Source organism: Ambystoma mexicanum, chromosome 8, assembly GCF_040938575.1.
Source record: "Ambystoma mexicanum isolate Mex_15411 chromosome 8, UKY_AmexF1_1, whole genome shotgun sequence".
NCBI lineage: Eukaryota > Metazoa > Chordata > Amphibia > Caudata > Ambystomatidae > Ambystoma > Ambystoma mexicanum.
The window spans coordinates 1551125927-1551143781 of NC_090929.1; positions in this window are offsets into that span (position 1 = coordinate 1551125927).

The following is a 17855-nucleotide window of genomic DNA, read 5'->3' on the forward strand; positions in this document are numbered from 1 at the left end:
CGAAGGTGGATCAGACTCAGTAGGGAGACACATCATGCCAGGCTAGTCAGGGAAAGGGGCCTAAAAGGGCAAGTGCACATTAGGGCGGGTGCTGGGGTAGACTGGTAGTGGAAGGCCTAGTGCCCTGTAGGACTCAGAAGGGACCGGGCAGCCAGTTGAAGTGCAGAAGGGGCATTAGCAAGGGAGGCGGAGAGGGAAGGAAAGAGAGAAAAGGAGGGTCTTGAGAAGATTCTGGAAATTAAGGAGATCTGGCTGAAGCCTGAGAGGGGCTGGGAGGTTATTACAGAAGGATGTTCCAGCTGAAGCGAGAGATCTACCCCCACTCTCAGCTTGGAAAATAGTCTGATCTGCAGAGAATTGGATCTAGAAGACAAAAGGGATCTAGCAGGGAGGTATCTAGGGATAGAGAGCTGGATGTAGGAGGGCCCCAGGCACCAGAAAGCCTTGTGGATGATGCAGAGGGCCTTGAACATGATCCTTGTAGCCAAAGGGAGCCAGTGGAGATTTTAGGGCTTGAGAGATGCAGTCCCTGAGCTTGAGTCCAACGATAAGTCTTGTAGTCCTATTCTGGATTAATTGAAGGGGCGAAGGAAGTATAGAGGCAGATTATGGAAGAGGCTGTTGCAGTAGTCCAGTCTAGAGAGGACAAGAGCTCTGGCAACATTGCATTTCTGGGGAAAGGTGAGGAAAGGGAGAATGCTCTGAAGAGGTGAAGCTGAAAGTGGGCCTTCTTGGCAAAGTCTGCAATGTGAGGAGAGAAGGAGAGAGAGGAGTCCAAGATGACGCTCAGTTTTTTAACCTCATAAGAGGGTGAGGGGAGGGGACCCAAGGAGGTTGGCCATAGAGTAGGAGGAAGGAGGGGGCAGGTGTCCCAATGCGAAGGATCTCAGTCTTACTGACATTAACGCAGAGATTGTTAGCAGTGCACCAGGCCTGAATAGAATTCAGACAGTCAGGAATGGGAGAGGACGAAGAGGAGGCAGAGGAGGGAAATTTGAAGGAGAGCTGCCTTTCATCAGCATAACACTGGAAGTGAGGAGAGAAGGGGGCCAGATGGGCAGGGTAGATGTTGAAGAGCCACAGTGTGAGGATAGAGCCTTGAGGGACACAGCAGTTATAGAGTGAATTGGAGGAGAGGAAAGGGGGGCCCATTTGAACATCGGTAGGTCGGTCAGATAGGAAGGAGGTCAACCAAACCAGTGCCAGGTCCATGATGCCAAGGGTATCACAGAGCTGACTTATAAAGGTGGCATTATTGACCATTTCAAAGGCAGAGGAAAGATCAAGAAGGATGAGAATGGAAGGAGATTTGGAATCGAGGTTTAAGAGCAAGTCTTCACGGGTGTTCAGGAGAGCTGTCTCCGTGTTTCTGGGTGCTCTGAAGCCAGACTGGTAGGCGTAGAGACAGCCAACAGATTCAGTGTGGTGGATCAGCTGGGAGATAGCCAACTTCTCCAGGAGTTTGCTCAGGAAGGGGGTAATGGAAATAGGGCAGTAGTTAGCCAGGCAGGAAGGGTCACAGAAAGCTTTTCAAGGAGAGGTTGCACAAGGAAGTGCTTCAGGGGTAGTGGGAAGGAGACAGTGGCAAACGACTGATTGCAGAAATCAGCCAAGGCAAGAGCAGGTGAGCACCTGTTTGGAGGAGACTTTCATACAGAAGACTAGCTTAGAGACATCATCCAGTGCTTTGGGCAAGAATGAGGAGAGTAGGAGGGAATGGGTAAAGGGCCAAAGGAGGCCGGAAAGCAGGTGAGGAAGGAGGGAGGGGAGTAGAGGAGAGTGGGGACAGGATGTCCAGTGTTTTAATTGTGAAGTGGGAGGCCAGTGCAGTGCAGAGGGCCTTGGATGTAAAAGGAGAAGTGGAAACTGCAGTATGATTGGCATGTTCCTTGCATATTTTTAACAGTTTAGCTGTGTTGATAGTGGACCTAGAGATGCAAGCCTGGATATGGGACCTCTTCTTGAATGGAGAGTCTGTATTGCATTTGGAGCTACAATCCAGTCTGACTGTGGGTGTGCTTGAAGCCAGTCACTTCCATTCAGCAACTCTGCACTTACATTTCAGCGAGGCTAGGTCGGAGCCATACCAGGTGTTGCGCTTGGAGGCAGGCTTCATGCAGACCCTCATGACAGGCACAAGGATGTCAAGGATGTTGGAGATAGAGAGGTGAATGTTAGCAAGGGCTGTATCAGTGTGAGAATCAGTGGTAGGAGTGGAAGGGGGAATGAAAGTGGCACCAAAAGCAGCATCTGACACTCGCTTCATTTGTCGAATGACGGAGTAGGAGACTGGCAGTGCGGACAGAGGCTTAGCCAGGGGACCCAATAGATCCAGGTGAGAGGACAGGAGTGCATGGTCAGACCAGGAGAGAGGTATAGTGAGAGGGTTGGAGATATGGATGTCTGCTGAGATGAGAACATTCAAGGTGTGTCCGGCTAAGTGGGCCAGACTAGAGGGAAGAATGGTAAGGGAAAGAGAGTCACATAGGCTGTTTACGAGTCCAGTGGCCACATCAGGAGAGTCAAAGTCAATATTGAAGTCTCTGAGGAGGAGAAGATTGGAGGTAGAAGCCAGGAGAGAAGAGGAGAGGTTAGCCCACGCCAAAAGAAAGAGGGAGACCAGACCAGGGGTAATGCACATGGTGTTGAGAGTACACAAGAGGGTAGGAGAGAAACCAGCTATGGATGAGGAATTCAAAGGGAGAGTAGGATTGAGTGGGTATGATAGTAGCAGGGGCCCATTCAGGGAAGATCAGGGCCACTCAGCTTCCAGACCGATTAGGGAAGGGGCTTAGAGAGGATCTTGTAGCTCTCAGGGAGGAGTGTGTCAAAAACAGTGACAGAGATGGCAGTGAACAACGTTTCAGCGAGAGCGAGGACGTCAAGTTCAAAGTCTTCAAGGAGGTGAGAGAAGTCAGAGGCACATTTAACGGAAGAGTGAGAGTTGAGAGTAGCTAAGTCAAGCTGGTTGCCACCTTTGGCTGTCTTCTGAGGAGGGAGCACAGATGTGGTACACTTGTCAGTGGTGGCAAAGAGGCCAGGCAGTGGCAGAAGGAGGAATAGCAGGAGAAGGAAGGAAGTTGATGAGAGACGGAAGATGCCTATCTAGAAGGAGGAGGTTGGGCTGAGAGCCTTGGGCTATGACAGTGCCATTTTGTTAGATATTAATGATGCACCTAGATACTTCCGGCACCTTGGGCAGCTTCATGTAGGCTCTGGACCCACAAGACCAATAGTGGTCTATCAGGACGACTGTTCCATCCTTAATGCCTGGTACGTAGAAAATACTGCCACACTGGCGATTCTCTCCAACCTTCCTCGTACCATTATTTATGAAACACAAAGAATCACCTTCCAGGGGTACTATCTTCAATAGTCCCCCTTCATCGTTGTCCCATGTCAACAACTTTGTAATCTTTGGCCATTTATTTGTGCATTCTTTTTCTGAGGTTTCTATAACTGGCTCGTACTGTCCAGTTATCGCTGTAGCTCTGCACAAAGTCAGTCCTTCAGCCCATCCTTCATGAGTAGCACTGTTCCTTTAATTTGTAGTTGGCCTCTTACCCAACATCTCTTCTTTATTCTTGCCTTGAAAATGTAGCATCTTGTTTTGTTCAATCCTGATTCCTGATCCGCTCATTCCAGGCGGTACATATCTTATTACTACATTCTTTGTTTCTGGCTTCCCTCTTGTCTTCAAATCTAGCACATAATAATCTTCTCTTTGATTTGTCACTTTATTCATCCATACCAAGGATGCTGTTCAACCTTGCAACTGTCCTCTTGTCATGCACAGTGTGAGATGCATCAGGCAATGCAATTTTTGCACTGGTATAAGCATAAGGTCTGAGAGCGCAGACATAGCAACTCTCCTTAGACGTTCTCTCTCCCACCTTTTTCATGGACTGATACCACAGGGTTTTACCAAGTGTGCTTTACTATCTAGATAAGTGTTTATCCCATTATTGTCTTCCTATGCACTTCTCCGGTGTCTCCCTAACACAATGATTACAGTCCATGGAAACAACTCTAAAGGAGCTCTCTACTGGAAAGACAACACAAGGGGCTTTGGCGCATTGGTAATGGGCAAATCTACAAGAGTTCCTGGAGTGAGAAGGACATCTGTTTTATTCGGTCCATTGAAATAGAGAGTGTGAACCAAGAGAAACAGGAAGACAAAAATAGAAACTGAGCATGCCTATATTATGCACCAGAGTTTAACATACACCATTTGTGCCATTCTGGAATCTCTTGGGCTTGCGCATTCGCTGAAATCGTACCAGATCAACATTCCTTATTTTTACTGCAATTTCTAAGGAAGGAAAAACACTTTACTCCTGCAATTGTAATAGATTGGGTATTTGGGTATTTGTAGCAATTCCTCTACTATTGCTATGAGCACCGATTACAGGGCCGTTCTTAGGATCCTGTAAACAAGTGTGTATGTCCACTTCTCTTCTAACAAGGGCCAGATAAGCTTGAAGAATAAACACAGCAAGCACAAGACGATGCACATCACTTTCTGGGAGGACAATAAATTCAGCCAAACAAATATTCAGTAAGAAACTAACCGGTGTACTGCTCACATTTCCATTTCTCAGGTATAATCGTGATACATCAGCATTTCTCTAAAGTTCATTTTCAAAGATTTTCAAAGATTCCTGTGACTCAAGCAAATAGTTGCATGCCTGCTATAATATCTATGAGCAGTGTCCACGGGGAGCCACAATCCAAATGCAAATCTGCATTTATGAATCAGTTTGTAGCATTATTGTCCTCCTTCTTTGTCATCGATCGAGTCTGCACACGCTGAAGTTTTTCTCATTGTCTTGCTTCTGGATTCATGGCTGGGGGTTCTGCGGTGTCACCGGTGTATAGCTTGATGTTGTTCAGGTGAATCCACGCTTGTCTGCCTTGAACCTATACTGCTGGAGAAACATTCTCTACAATGAAAGGGCTGTCAAACTTTGGCTCATGCCACTTCCTAGTGAAGTGTTTTTAATTAGCATGTTATTGCCAGCAAAGAGTTCAGAAGATCTGTTTGCTGAATGGTTTTCATCTGTGTTCTGAGACTGACCCCATCCCTGGCGCTTCTGAAATGAGAGAGTTGCTAGTGGTCATACATGTCAAATATTCATGTAACTCATTGCTGAACATTTTTGCTGTACTCTTGGTATCACTTCTACTCCTTGATGAAGGAGTCAAAGGCGTTCTCATTCGCCTTCCTGTCAGTAGTTCATGGGTGTGATGTGATGGTCTGAACCAGGCTGATTCCTTAGGGCATATAAAGGTAAGGGCAGGCAATATAGCCATCTCTTTTTCAGTGTCAGCTTAAGCTTGGCAATCCTTTCTTTCAGGAGGCCCTTAAGTCTCTCACATATTCTGTTCGCTTGCGGATGATAAGCAGAAGAAAACTTGTGCTTAATACTCAATAATAGACTTATCTGTTCAAATGCTTCATTGACAAAATGTGGCCCATTGTCATATCTCAGCACTTCACACACTCCCCATCTTGGAAAGACTTCCCGTACTAAAATCTTTGCTGCTCAAATGCCATCATGGTGTGTACATGGACCTGCTTCAATCCACCTAGAGAAGGGACACACCACCACTATCAGATACCTGTATCCACTACACACGTGCAGCATATAAACATAGTCAATATGTAAATGCTGAAAAATACCATTCGGTCAAAGAATTACTCCTCTAATCATTCAGTGTATGCCTGTCATGATCTCTGCTTCCAAAAGGTCAGGGTTTTCCCAACTCCCTTGGAAGCAGATCCATAACCCAGGTTCCGAGTGCCAACCAGTCCCAATTGGGACCTTTTGAACACAGTCCTGGCGCCAGTGGCACCAGGCTCATAAATATGCCCAGTCCCAGCGCTGGAAGCTTGGGTGGACTTACCTGCAGCAGACCATGCTGCTTACTTGCCTGCCAGTTGAGTCTCTGATCCTCTTCTGTTTGGAACTACTTTTCCTGTTGGGTGGGGCAGGAGCCACTCCCTAGATTCAGAACACTGGAACTCTTCTGGAAAGCAGGAACTCTTTTCTTAGGCGTGGCTGTGGAAGGAGACACCTAAGCACTACAGGAGGCTATTTAAACCACACCCGATGGATGAATCTTGCTTTGCGTTATTCTGCATCCTCAGCAGCAGAACGCTCATCGTGTCTTCTGCATCTGATCCTGGGTCTAAGGAAAAAGGCTTACCATTCTGAATCCAGTCTTCAGCAACACCTATAAAGACAAGAAAGAACAGGTTAGCATTACGGTCTTCAGTGACAGCTCTTCACTTACCTGGTCCATCGGCTGTCACCAACGCCTCGCGCTGCATTCCAGCATCTGAAAGACAAAGGCTTACCTACTCTTCGTGCGCTCCGGAGGTCTTCACACTGCATTCCGGCATCTGAAAGACAAAAGCTTACCAACTCTTTGCACGCTCCGGAGGCCTTCGGCGCTGCATCCCGCATTTGAAAGACAAAACAAGGTGCGTTTAAAGACATTGGGGAACTTTAATACTCACGTGCCATTACTCCTTTCCACATCTAACCCAGTGGGTATTCCGGCACCCTGCAGCCGCCCCGAACTTGTACCTGCAAAATAAAAAGACAGTTAGAGCGCATCGTGAAGCAGGCAACAAGCGCTTACTTACGTGCTTCCAGGCGCTTCTATTCATCACACGGGCTCCATCTTCAACTCACTTCAGCCCGCCATCCGCCATCGCCAGAACCCTGCAAAACAAGAGACATCATTACTAAAGATTTTAAAGACATTAGAATTACTCGAAACTTACCGTTCGTGCAGTAAACGACGGACAGCAGTCCTCTGAAGTCAATAGGCCTGCTCCCCTTATCCAGTGAAGAAACTGGTTACAGCACCCTGCCTCGAGGCAGATGGAGAGCACGGCGTTCACTTACCTAAGGTGAGAGCGTTAACCTTTGGGGTTCTACAGGAGAAGAGAAAGGGAAGAAGAGAGAGACATTCAATAACCCAGTTCATTAATCCCACATTTTCTATCTGCAGACATCTTACCCTTCGAGACAGACATACAGTGCACAGAGGTCCAGCCCAAAGAGCCAGCCGTGTGTTACACATCACCTTTGAAGATACGGTATACGCCCAGTCAAGACCGGCGCCTCTACGGGAATCAGGTGAGCGTTACAGAACGCAAAGCCTACCACAAAACTCCCGTCCAGGCGCTATGGAAACCTCGGATACCGACCAGCTAGCCCAGTTACTTGGGGAACTAAGGGCAGAAGTGCATGCAGCCCGTCAGGAAACGAACGCTCTAAGAAGGGAACTGATTATTTCCAAGGAGCGAACAGATGATCTCGCTAGACAATTGCTACAGTCACAAGCCGGACAGACCCCGTTACCCGCATCTGGGGGAAATCTTCCTTCTACATCCTCTATGAATCCAGTGCAGATCAACCTACCTGGGAATGTACCTCTGGCTCTGCCCGAACGATTTTCTGGTGACCCAAAGAGGTTTGCAGTATTTATCAATCAGTGCCGGTTGCATTTCTTATGCCGGCCAGCAGCCTTTCCAACTGATCAAGCTAAAGTAGCTTTCGTGCTTTCGTACCTTAGTGGCAATGCGGCAGACTGGTCGATCCCTCTAGTAAATCAAGATGATCCGGTCCTCCATGATTTTCAAGCTTTTCAGCTCAGTATGGAAAAACTGTTCGCAAGACATTCACAGGGGCAGGCCTTGGACAATGAGCTTCTTTCGTTGCGACAAGGTAATCAAGACCTTTTGGCTTATATTGCGTCTTTCAACAGACTGATAGTGGAAACTCACTGGCCTGAGGACAAAAGGATTACGCTGTTTTATAGAGGTCTACGCGGAGAGCTCAAAGATGTGTTAGCCCAAGTAGTGAATCCCCCACAAGATTGTTCGGACTATATAGACTTAGTCGTTCAAATAGATCACAGACTGCAGAACAGGAAGGCCGATCATTCCAAGTTTGATGCTCTAGTATTTTCCAAACCGCCAACTCCTTCCAAAGGAGTAGACTCCGGGGAACCCATGCAAAAAGGGGGTCTGAAAGGTCCTCTAACACAAAAGGAGCGGGAAAGGAGAAAACAGTTGCAATTATGCCTCTATTGCGGAAACTCAGGGCACTTTCTTCGAGACTGTCCGGTGAAACCTGCCAAGAAGGCAGTAGGAGCTGCAGTTACCAAAGTTACAAACTCTGAGCAGGGAAACGACCTCGCCCGACAAGAATAGAGGTCCTCTTGCCGAGCGTGAAAACCAGTTCCGTGACCTCGCATTTCGTGATACCTATGGTCCTCATTAGCCCTGATAATCCGGATCGATTACATGCAATTGAAGCTTACGTCGACAGCGGTGCCATCGGCAATTATGTGGATCATGAAATGGTTTTGAGGATGAATCTAACTCTTTGTCCCAAGGCTGTAAAGGACGTCATTACTACGGTGGATGGTACGGAGATAGCCTCCGGGCCAGTAACGCATACCACTCAAGAAGTGACGCTAGTAAGTCAAGATGGACACCATGAGAAGATCGTGTTCGATGTGATCAAGGCCCCTCAGTTTCAGATTATTCTAGGAATACCTTGGTTAGAGAAACACAATCCTCTGATCGATTGGCGAGAAAGAACGATCCAGTTTCCAGAATGTGTCTCTACTTGTCACCCTCCACCTGGTGTTGCACTGGCAGCAATTTCTTCAGAGACTCCCCAGTTACCTCCCGAATACCTAGAATACCAAGATGTTTTCCGGAAGGATCAGGCTAACTCTTTACCTCCTCATAGGTCTTATGACTGCCAGATCGACCTGATACCTGGATCTACTCCTCCTTGTAGTAGAATTTATGCGCTCACCGAGCCTGAGAACCTTCACCTTCGACAATACCTGGATCAATACCTGGCAAATGGGTTTATTCGTCCTTCCAAGTCCCCTGCTTCTTCAGCTTTGTTCTTCGTTCCAAAAAAGGAAGGAGACCTTAGAACTTGTATAGATTATCGCTCCCTGAACCAGATCACCGTTAAGAATAGATATCCGTTACCTTTGATCCCTGAACTCCTGGACCAAGTCAGAAAAGCATGCATATATACAAAGCTGGATCTTAGAGGAGCTTACCACTTGGTACGAGTAAAAGAGGGCGATGAATGGAAGACGGCCTTCCGCACCAAGTATGGGCTATTTGAATATCAGGTCATGCCCTTCGGACTTTGTAATGCCCCGGCCGCCTTTCAATATTTTATGAACGATGTCCTCAGAGAGCTCATAGATGTGTGTGTTGTTGTTTACATTGACGACATCCTCGTTTATTCTTCATCGGAATCTGAACATCGGAAACACGTGAAAATGGTCCTCGAAAGATTGCGTCAACACAAACTTTTCGCTAAGTTGGAAAAATGTGTTTTCAATGTGACTGAAGTTGAATTCTTGGGATTCATATTATCACCTGGCGGAGTGCGTATGGATTCAAAGAAGGTCGATGCAGTTCTCAAATGGCCATCACCATCCTCCGTAAAAGGTGTGCAAAGCATGTTAGGCTTCGCTAACTTTTACCGCAGGTTTATCCCCGAATTCTCTCGAATAGTCCAGCCCATCACTGCCTTGTTAAAGAAAAACAAACGTTTTGAATGGTCTACCGAGGCGGAACAAGCTTTCCAGGATTTGAAGACTAAATTTATCTCTGCACCAATCTTAAAACACCCTCGCCCCGAACTCCCCTACATCGTGGAAACTGATGCTTCAAGCCTTGCCATGGGGGCAGTTCTATCACAAAAGGACCCGGTAACCAATCAGTTGCATCCCGTGGCATTTTGGTCCCGCAAATTCTCGCCTCCTGAAATCAATTACACGATTACTGACAAGGAACTTCTGGCTATCAAGTCTGCCTTTAAGGCTTGGCGGCATTATCTGCTGGGGGCCCGACACACCGTTACTGTGATTACGGATCACCGAAACCTGCAATATTTGAAAACCGCAAAAGCCCAATCCTCTAGACAACTACGTTGGGCATTATTCTTTGCCGAGTTTGACTTCATAATTACCTATCGACCTGGTACAAAAAACGGTAAAGCTGATGCCCTTTCTCGGATGGGAGTGGAAGAACACTTGATCAACCCTAAACCTGTACCAATCATTCCCGAACAAAGAATTCTGGGTGTAATCGCCACAGAATCCATAGAGGAAGTTAAGGATAAAGCCAGGCAACTTGTAACTCCAGCAGACATACAGAATTGGCATCTGCAGGGAAATGACTTTGCAGTAAAGGACAACTTATTGTATTTCCAAGAACGATTATACCTACCCAGCACAGATTTACAGAAAAAAGTAATCTCTTGTTATCACGATTCTTTAATGGAAGGACATCCCGGTATAGCCAAGACCTCAGAAAAGATCAAGCGCTACTTCTGGTGGCCGTCTTGGAAAAAAGATATCAGAGACTTTATAATGTCCTGTGGAGTATGCGCCCAAAACAAGAGTCAAAAGGAAAGACCAGCAGGCCTCTTACGCCCTATTTGCATCCCACCTCGCCCTTGGCATACGCTTTCTATGGACTTCATCACCGATCTACCTCCATGCTCCGGATACAATACGATTCTAGTAATCGTGGACTTATTCTCCAAGATGGCGCATTTCATTCCGCTCAAAGGCTTGCCAACAGCAGCAACTCTGGCCCGAGAATTTCTCGAAAACATCGTCCGACTGCACGGTTTTCCTTCAGTTCTAATTTCGGATCGAGGTAGTCAATTTATTTCTCATTTTTGGCGAAGTTGCTGTCGGTCGGCTCAAATTGATGTGAGACTATCGACCAGTCACCACCCTCAGAGCGACGGACAAACCGAGAGGACCAATCAAACTCTGGAACAGTATTTACGCTGCATGCTGCAACAAACTGAAAAAACTTGGAAAGACATCCTTTGGATAGCCGAATATGCCTACAATAACTCTGTCCATTCGGGAACTGGGAAAACCCCGTTTTTTCTTTTGTACGGCAGTCACCCTCGAACCTCGGAGTTGGATCCCCTCCAAGATCTTGAAACACCAGCAGTTGACTACCTGCATTCTACAATCACCCAAGCCTTTAAGGAAGCTGTTTCTCACCTTCAAAGGGCTAAAGAACAATACAAGAAAGGAGCAGATCAACATCGGAAGGAAGCCCCTCAATATCAAGTAGGGGATCAAGTCTGGTTATCCACCAAATATCTACCTCTAAAAGGGCCACGCACATTCAACCCAAGATACCTTGGTCCCTATTCCATCACTACCATAGTAAACCCAGTAGCGGTCAAGTTGGACTTGCCCCCGCACATGAAGATACATCCGGTCTTCCACGTCTCTCTATTAAAACCCGTGCAACCTCAAACCCGACTAACCAAATCTCCAAAACCTATCCTAGTTGATGGAGAACTCGAGTTTGAAGTCAAAAGCATTCTGGACTCCAAGATCTCCAAATCTAAACTATTTTACCTAATTGACTGGAAAGGCTACGGCCCCCAAGAGAGATCCTGGGAACCTGCTGAATATGTCCACGCTCCTCGCCTAATCAAAAGATTTCACCGAACATTTCCTGACAAGCCAAAACCCCCGGAGAAGCCCGGTTTGGGAGGGGCCTTGAGGGGGGGTACTGTCATGATCTCTGCTTCCAAAAGGTCAGGGTTTTCCCAACTCCCTTGGAAGCAGATCCATAACCCAGGTTCTGAGTGCCAACCAGTCCCAATTGGGACCTTTTGGACCCAGTCCTGGCGCCAGTGGCACCAGGCTCATAAATATGCCCAGTCCCAGCGCTGGAAGTGCCGGGCTCATAATGCTTGGGTGGACTTACCTCCAGCAGACCATGCTGCTTACTTGCCTGCCAGTTGAGTCTCTGATCCTCTTCTGTTTGGAACTACTTTTCCTGTTGGGTGGGGCAGGAGCCACTCCCTAGATTCAGAACACTGGAACTCTTCTGGAAAGCAGGAACTCTTTTCTTAGGCGTGGCTGTGGAAGGAGACACCTAAGCACTACAGGAGGCTATTTAAACCACACCCGATGGATGAATCTTGCTTTGCGTTATTCTGCATCCTCAGCAGCAGAACGCTCATCGTGTCTTCTGCATCTGATCCTGGGCCTAAGGAAAAAGGCTTACCATTCTGAATCCAGTCTTCAGGAACACCTATAAAGACAAGAAAGAACAGGTTAGCATTACGGTCTTCAGTGACAGCTCTTCACTTACCTGGTCCATCGGCTGTCACCAACGCCTCGCGCTGCATTCCGGCATCTGAAAGACAAAGGCTTACCTACTCTTCGTGCGCTCCGGAGGTCTTCACACTGCATTCCGGCATCTGAAAGACAAAAGCTTACCAACTCTTTGCACGCTCCGGAGGCCTTCGGCGCTGCATCCCGCATTTGAAAGACAAAACAAGGTGCGTTTAAAGACATTGGGGAACTTTAATACTCACGTGCCATTACTCCTTTCCACATCTAACCCAGTGGGTATTCCGGCACCCTGCAGCCGCCCCGAACTTGTACCTGCAAAATAAAAAGACAGTTAGAGCGCATCGTGAAGCAGGCAACAAGCGCTTACTTACGTGCTTCCAGGCGCTTCTATTCATCACACGGGCTCCATCTTCAACTCACTTCAGCCCGCCATCCGCCATCGCCAGAACCCTGCAAAACAAGAAACATCATTACTAAAGACTTTAAAGACATTAGAATTACTCGAAACTTACCGTTCGTGCAGTAAACGACGGACAGCAGTCCTCTGAAGTCAAGAGGCCTGCTCCCCTTATCCAGTGAAGAAACTGGTTACAGCACCCTGCCTCGAGGCAGATGGAGAGCACGGCGTTCACTTACCTAAGGTGAGAGCGTTAACCTTTGGGGTTCTACAGGAGAAGAGAAAGGGAAGAAGAGAGAGACATTCAATAACCCAGTTCATTAATCCCACATTTTCTATCTGCAGACATCTTACCCTTCGAGCCAGACATACAGTGCACAGAGGACCAGCCCAAAGAGCCAGCCGTGTGTTACACATCACCTTTGAAGATACGGTATACGCCCAGTCAAGACCGGCGCCTCTACGGGAATCAGGTGAGCGTTTACAATGCCCAGCTGTAAACATTTGATATATGATGCAGTTTACTACATAAAATGCAATGTGTTCTAACTAATTTGGAACAAACCAGTCTCCCGCAATCATTGCAGCAAGACTTTCCCTAGTTACATGTGCTGGGTAGTGCAGCTGTTCAAGCGCTACTCTTAACAAGGCTCCTGGCATCACCAGCTTTCCATTGCTGTCCTGTTGCCATAATGCTTCAGTGGGGGATAAAGTACACCCCCTTTGCTTCCAATATTCTTGCTCTTCCTGTGGTGCACTGCCTCGAATCTCCATTAATTGCATTCTTGGTAAATGATTAAAGCCTTATTTCACTACCATAAGTGTTACTACTTACTCTTTAATGTCTGGAGTATCAAAAATTGAAATATCTAGTGAATATGCAACACCTTTGGCTTCTGCGTCTGCTGCTTCGTTCCCACAAGAGATAACATGGAGTTGGCTCGCTGAGCTGCGAGCTGTCAACAGCAGTCCCTACCTGTCTTTCTGCCTGCAGTCTTTGTACAGTGCCAGTGGTTAAAACCCCCAGCATCCATGCGGAGCGGCACGCAGAGTTGGCTCGCTGAGGTGCGAGCAGTCAACAGCAGTCCCTACCTGTCTTTCTGCCTGCAGTCTTTCTACAGTGCCAGTGGTTAAAACCCCCAGCATCCACGCGGAGCGGCACGCAGAGTTGGCTCGCTGAGGTGCGAGCAGTCAACATCAGTCTACTGAGGCTAGGAGGCAAGGAGTAATGGATTTGCAAGCAGACCTCAAAGCACCGCTGCTCCCCAGAGCTATAGACTCAAACATCGACAGCTTTGACAATTCGGCTCCCCAGCCCCAGCTGAAAAGTCCTTCTGGCAGGGTACTGAGGAGCAAATATGCCTGAATAGAAAATCCAAAAGACACTCAAAAAGGTTGTGCTGCGAGAAACAACTGTGGTAACAACTTCAGCCCCAGTGCCGCACCACAGAGAAAGGCGGCGACCACAGCCTCATCATTGTCTACAGCTTCCAACACGATGGCCACCTGCCTTTCAGGGGGTGCGGGCATTGATTACAAGGACGCCCAGAGTGGAGCGCTGCCTCGAGATTCGGAGGAAAGCACAGAGGAATATTCTCTCTCTGCGACCGCTTCATCTTCCCGCCCCAAAACATTACCTTCCCCTTTTCATTTTACATCCCCGCCAGCTCTACACCTACCTGCGGGGGGACCGGCTTCGACCAGAGAGGCGGCATCCCATCCACTGTCCGACACGCCTTTGGCAGACACGCCCTTGGCGATCCGGATTCCTCTGTCGCTGGCTGAACACGTCCCGCAAGCTGCGGCGAGTGAGCTGGAGCTAAGCGGTGTTGAAGGACGCCGAGGGGTCAACCTCAGCTTGCGGCCCGTGGATTCTACAGTCAGTCAGCAGTGAACCGGGTGAACTTTCAGCAGATGCTGCATCGGTGCGCGCTGTGGATGGTGTGCCTTTGGCTGGTGCTGCACAGGTTGAACCACCACCAGCAGCAATCATAGAAGCTTTCGACCAGCAAATTCCACAATTTAGCATACAAGTGGAAATGCAGATGCTGCATCGGTGCGCGCTGTGGACGGTGTGCCTTTGGCTGGTGCTGCACAGGTTGAACCACCACCAGCAGCAATCATAGAAGCTTTCGACCAGCAAATTCCACAATTTAGCATACAAGTGGAAATCTACTCCACACATTCCTCCAAAACGGTGAATACCTGTGACGAAGACTCAGAAGCGCCCCCTCCGGCCCCCTCGCAGCCAAGCCTATCCGACAAAAAAAAAGTTAATCTCCAAAATGCTTCCTGCGATCATTGCAAGGGTGAGTTTATGGAGTCGGGCATAGACCATGAAACAACTTTCAGCCCATCTAACATCTCTGCCAATTATTTCATTACACAAAAAAGAGACATAGCAATGGCATTACTTAAAAAAGAGCCCTGACGAAGAAGATCCTTAAGGAGCAGGGGAGCTACTATATCAAGGATGCCAGCAGCAAAAAAAAGGAGGTCGATCAGTACCAAAAAAAGGAGAAACAGGAAAGTCAACTTTCCAGAATCCCCTGACGTCCCATGCTTTGAAAGACTTTTTCTACGAGCAAACAAAGAGGAAACTGGAAGCCGAGGTAGAGCTTTCGGATGCAGAAATGCTTGACGCAATCTTAGAAGCTTCTTTGGCCCCCAAACAAAGTAAAACCGTAGAAGATCCTTGTCAAAACTTTCTGGTAGAGGCCCCCGGCTTGCAGGACAATGCTCCATTCTGAGACAGTCCTGGCGATTTCGATGCGAGAACCAACGTCGCCAACTTAACTCATAGGGGAACAGCTACGGTCTCAATTAATCTGCTTGATGAAGACGTCCCGCTGCATCGATCTGAGTAGTGTGGACCCGGGAACGATTTATTAATGCCGTCAGTCAACACCACTACAATCAATGGACCGGACCAAAGGAGCTCGCTCCATTCTACTCTGGCTCAGCCGGTGATGGCTCATTTTGGACAAAGAAGGAACTCCACTGATCTCCCATCCAGGAGATTATTAATTCATAATGAGTCTCCAAAAGATACCTCAACCCCGGTCAGAAACAGAAGGCCCAGCGACATGTTTGGAAATCTACCAAAATACACTCTAGCAAAAAAAACTGATCTTGTAACAATTATGTCAGCTATCACGGTGGGACTTGCACCCTTCGTAAAGTTATATGAGTCAATAAACGACACAATGAAAGATTCATTAACGCTTTCATCTATGACGAATACCAAAGTAACTTTTTTGGAAGGTTTCATTAGAGCCTTAAATCAACAAAACATTGAAAAAGAAAGACAATGGGATTTAAAAATCGTGCGACTTAAAATCCTAATTGGAACCAAAAATAACGCAAGTTGCTCCCGAGCAAACCAGCCGAGTCTTCAAACAGAACAAACCCCTTCACCAGATGCAAATCAGACAAAAACTGATGGTGAAAATGAAAGTCCCACTCGGAAGACGCCAAATCACGGAATGAGAAAAAAAACAAAAACCTGCAAAAGTCGCAACAGTTTTCAATATCGCAAAATCAACCCCATCAGTATTAACCAAAATAGCGACACCATCTGTACCGTCTCGTGGCCCAGTTTCTCAAAATACATCGAGAGAGCAAACGATAATTGAATTAGACAATTCTGGTCCTAATGAGGCAGAGTCGCTGGGAAACTCGTCACTTTTAGACCTAACGGTCCATTTGGACCAAGAGGAGATCAACGACCCCCTTGATAACAATCAACAAAATCTAGAGTTGAACTCAAATGCAGCAGACAAAGCCTTTACCCAGAAAGAAAACAAGGAACTAATCCTGACCATGACCGCACCAAGAACACACAGATCTAAAGACGTTATTCGTGAAGGGGGGAGAGAAGTTATACCTGACCTGATATCTAAGAAAATGCAACCAAATCTTAAGCAAATACCAGAACACTACGAAAACACCCCTCAAACGTCGAAAAGCAAGAAATCTGAAAATATGGCCCGGGTGCGGACAAGGTCTAAAACTGACACCAGAGCAACCCCAAACCGAATTTTCAAGATGGAACAACTGACGGCTGGGAAAAACGTCTTAGTTCTAAACAGAAAGACGGTCTTAAAAATCTTAACCAAAATTCACATCCTAAAATCGCTGAACACTTTTGTGTTGATCGAACCATATCATAGGGACAAAAAGGCGAAAGCATATCTTCACGTCAAAAACGCTGTGAGTACAGATGTAAAAGAAGACGTGAACCTGGCCTTGAACCAAATGGGCTTTTCCCTAGTGGAAATGTTCACGCCAGAACCGGCTGCTAATAACACGTATCCCTCAAGTAAACTGACTGAAAAGTGTCCAGACCATCGATCGAAAACCAAAGATCGGCATTTAAACAAAAGAAGGGAGACTTACAAGGAGGAAGGTGAGGCACGTTGAGGGAGATTCCAATCGAAGTACTATTTGGTAAACGAGAATGCAAACCACAGAAAAACCCAACACGTAGAAAACACAAAAAAAAACCTACAGATTGGAGAAAAACCGTGGACACGGCTCATCGGGCGACCAAAGTTCTGACTGGTCTCATAACAAAAAACGAGAGCCATCAGGGCCGTGGAGATGGTTGAAAAAGGTGCTAAATCCAAACCTTCAAAATTAACAACGAAAAGGCTTAGCAAGGCCGACCATCAACCAACGACCCGAACTTCTGCCAAAACCAGACGCAGTAGACCTGGCCCTATTTGACATCATTTGTCTCCAGCAGACATGGCTGATGGAAAAACCAGTTCTTGACGGATATGAAACGTACATCTCTCCAGCGGTCAAGGGTATGTTCGGCAGACCATCGTCAGGCATTTTAACCGCAGTTAGAATTGGCTCAGGTATTTCCATCAAAAAGAAAGTGGCAGAAACGTATGGTATTTTCGCGCTGCAAACAGAGTGGCATCACCCAGAGATCGCCTTAAGGAGCAAAACTAAATCCAACCTAGCTATTATAAACGTTTATTGGAATCCACAAAGAACAAACAACACTGAATTTTGTGTTGCCGTTGCAGATGTCCTTGACGAATTTACAATTAAATGGCTACTGACCTCATCATTATTTGTGGAGATTTGAATGCTAGATGTGACCAACCCTCGTTTATCACCCATTCTTCGCCATCCTTTGAGCGAGGTGCGTTGTGATCAGACTTCATGGACACTAGAAATTTCCATAACGTGGCAACAGCCCGAGGCCAACTTCCAGCGATTCCAACCTGGGAACAAGCCGAAACCACAGCGACGCTGGATCATA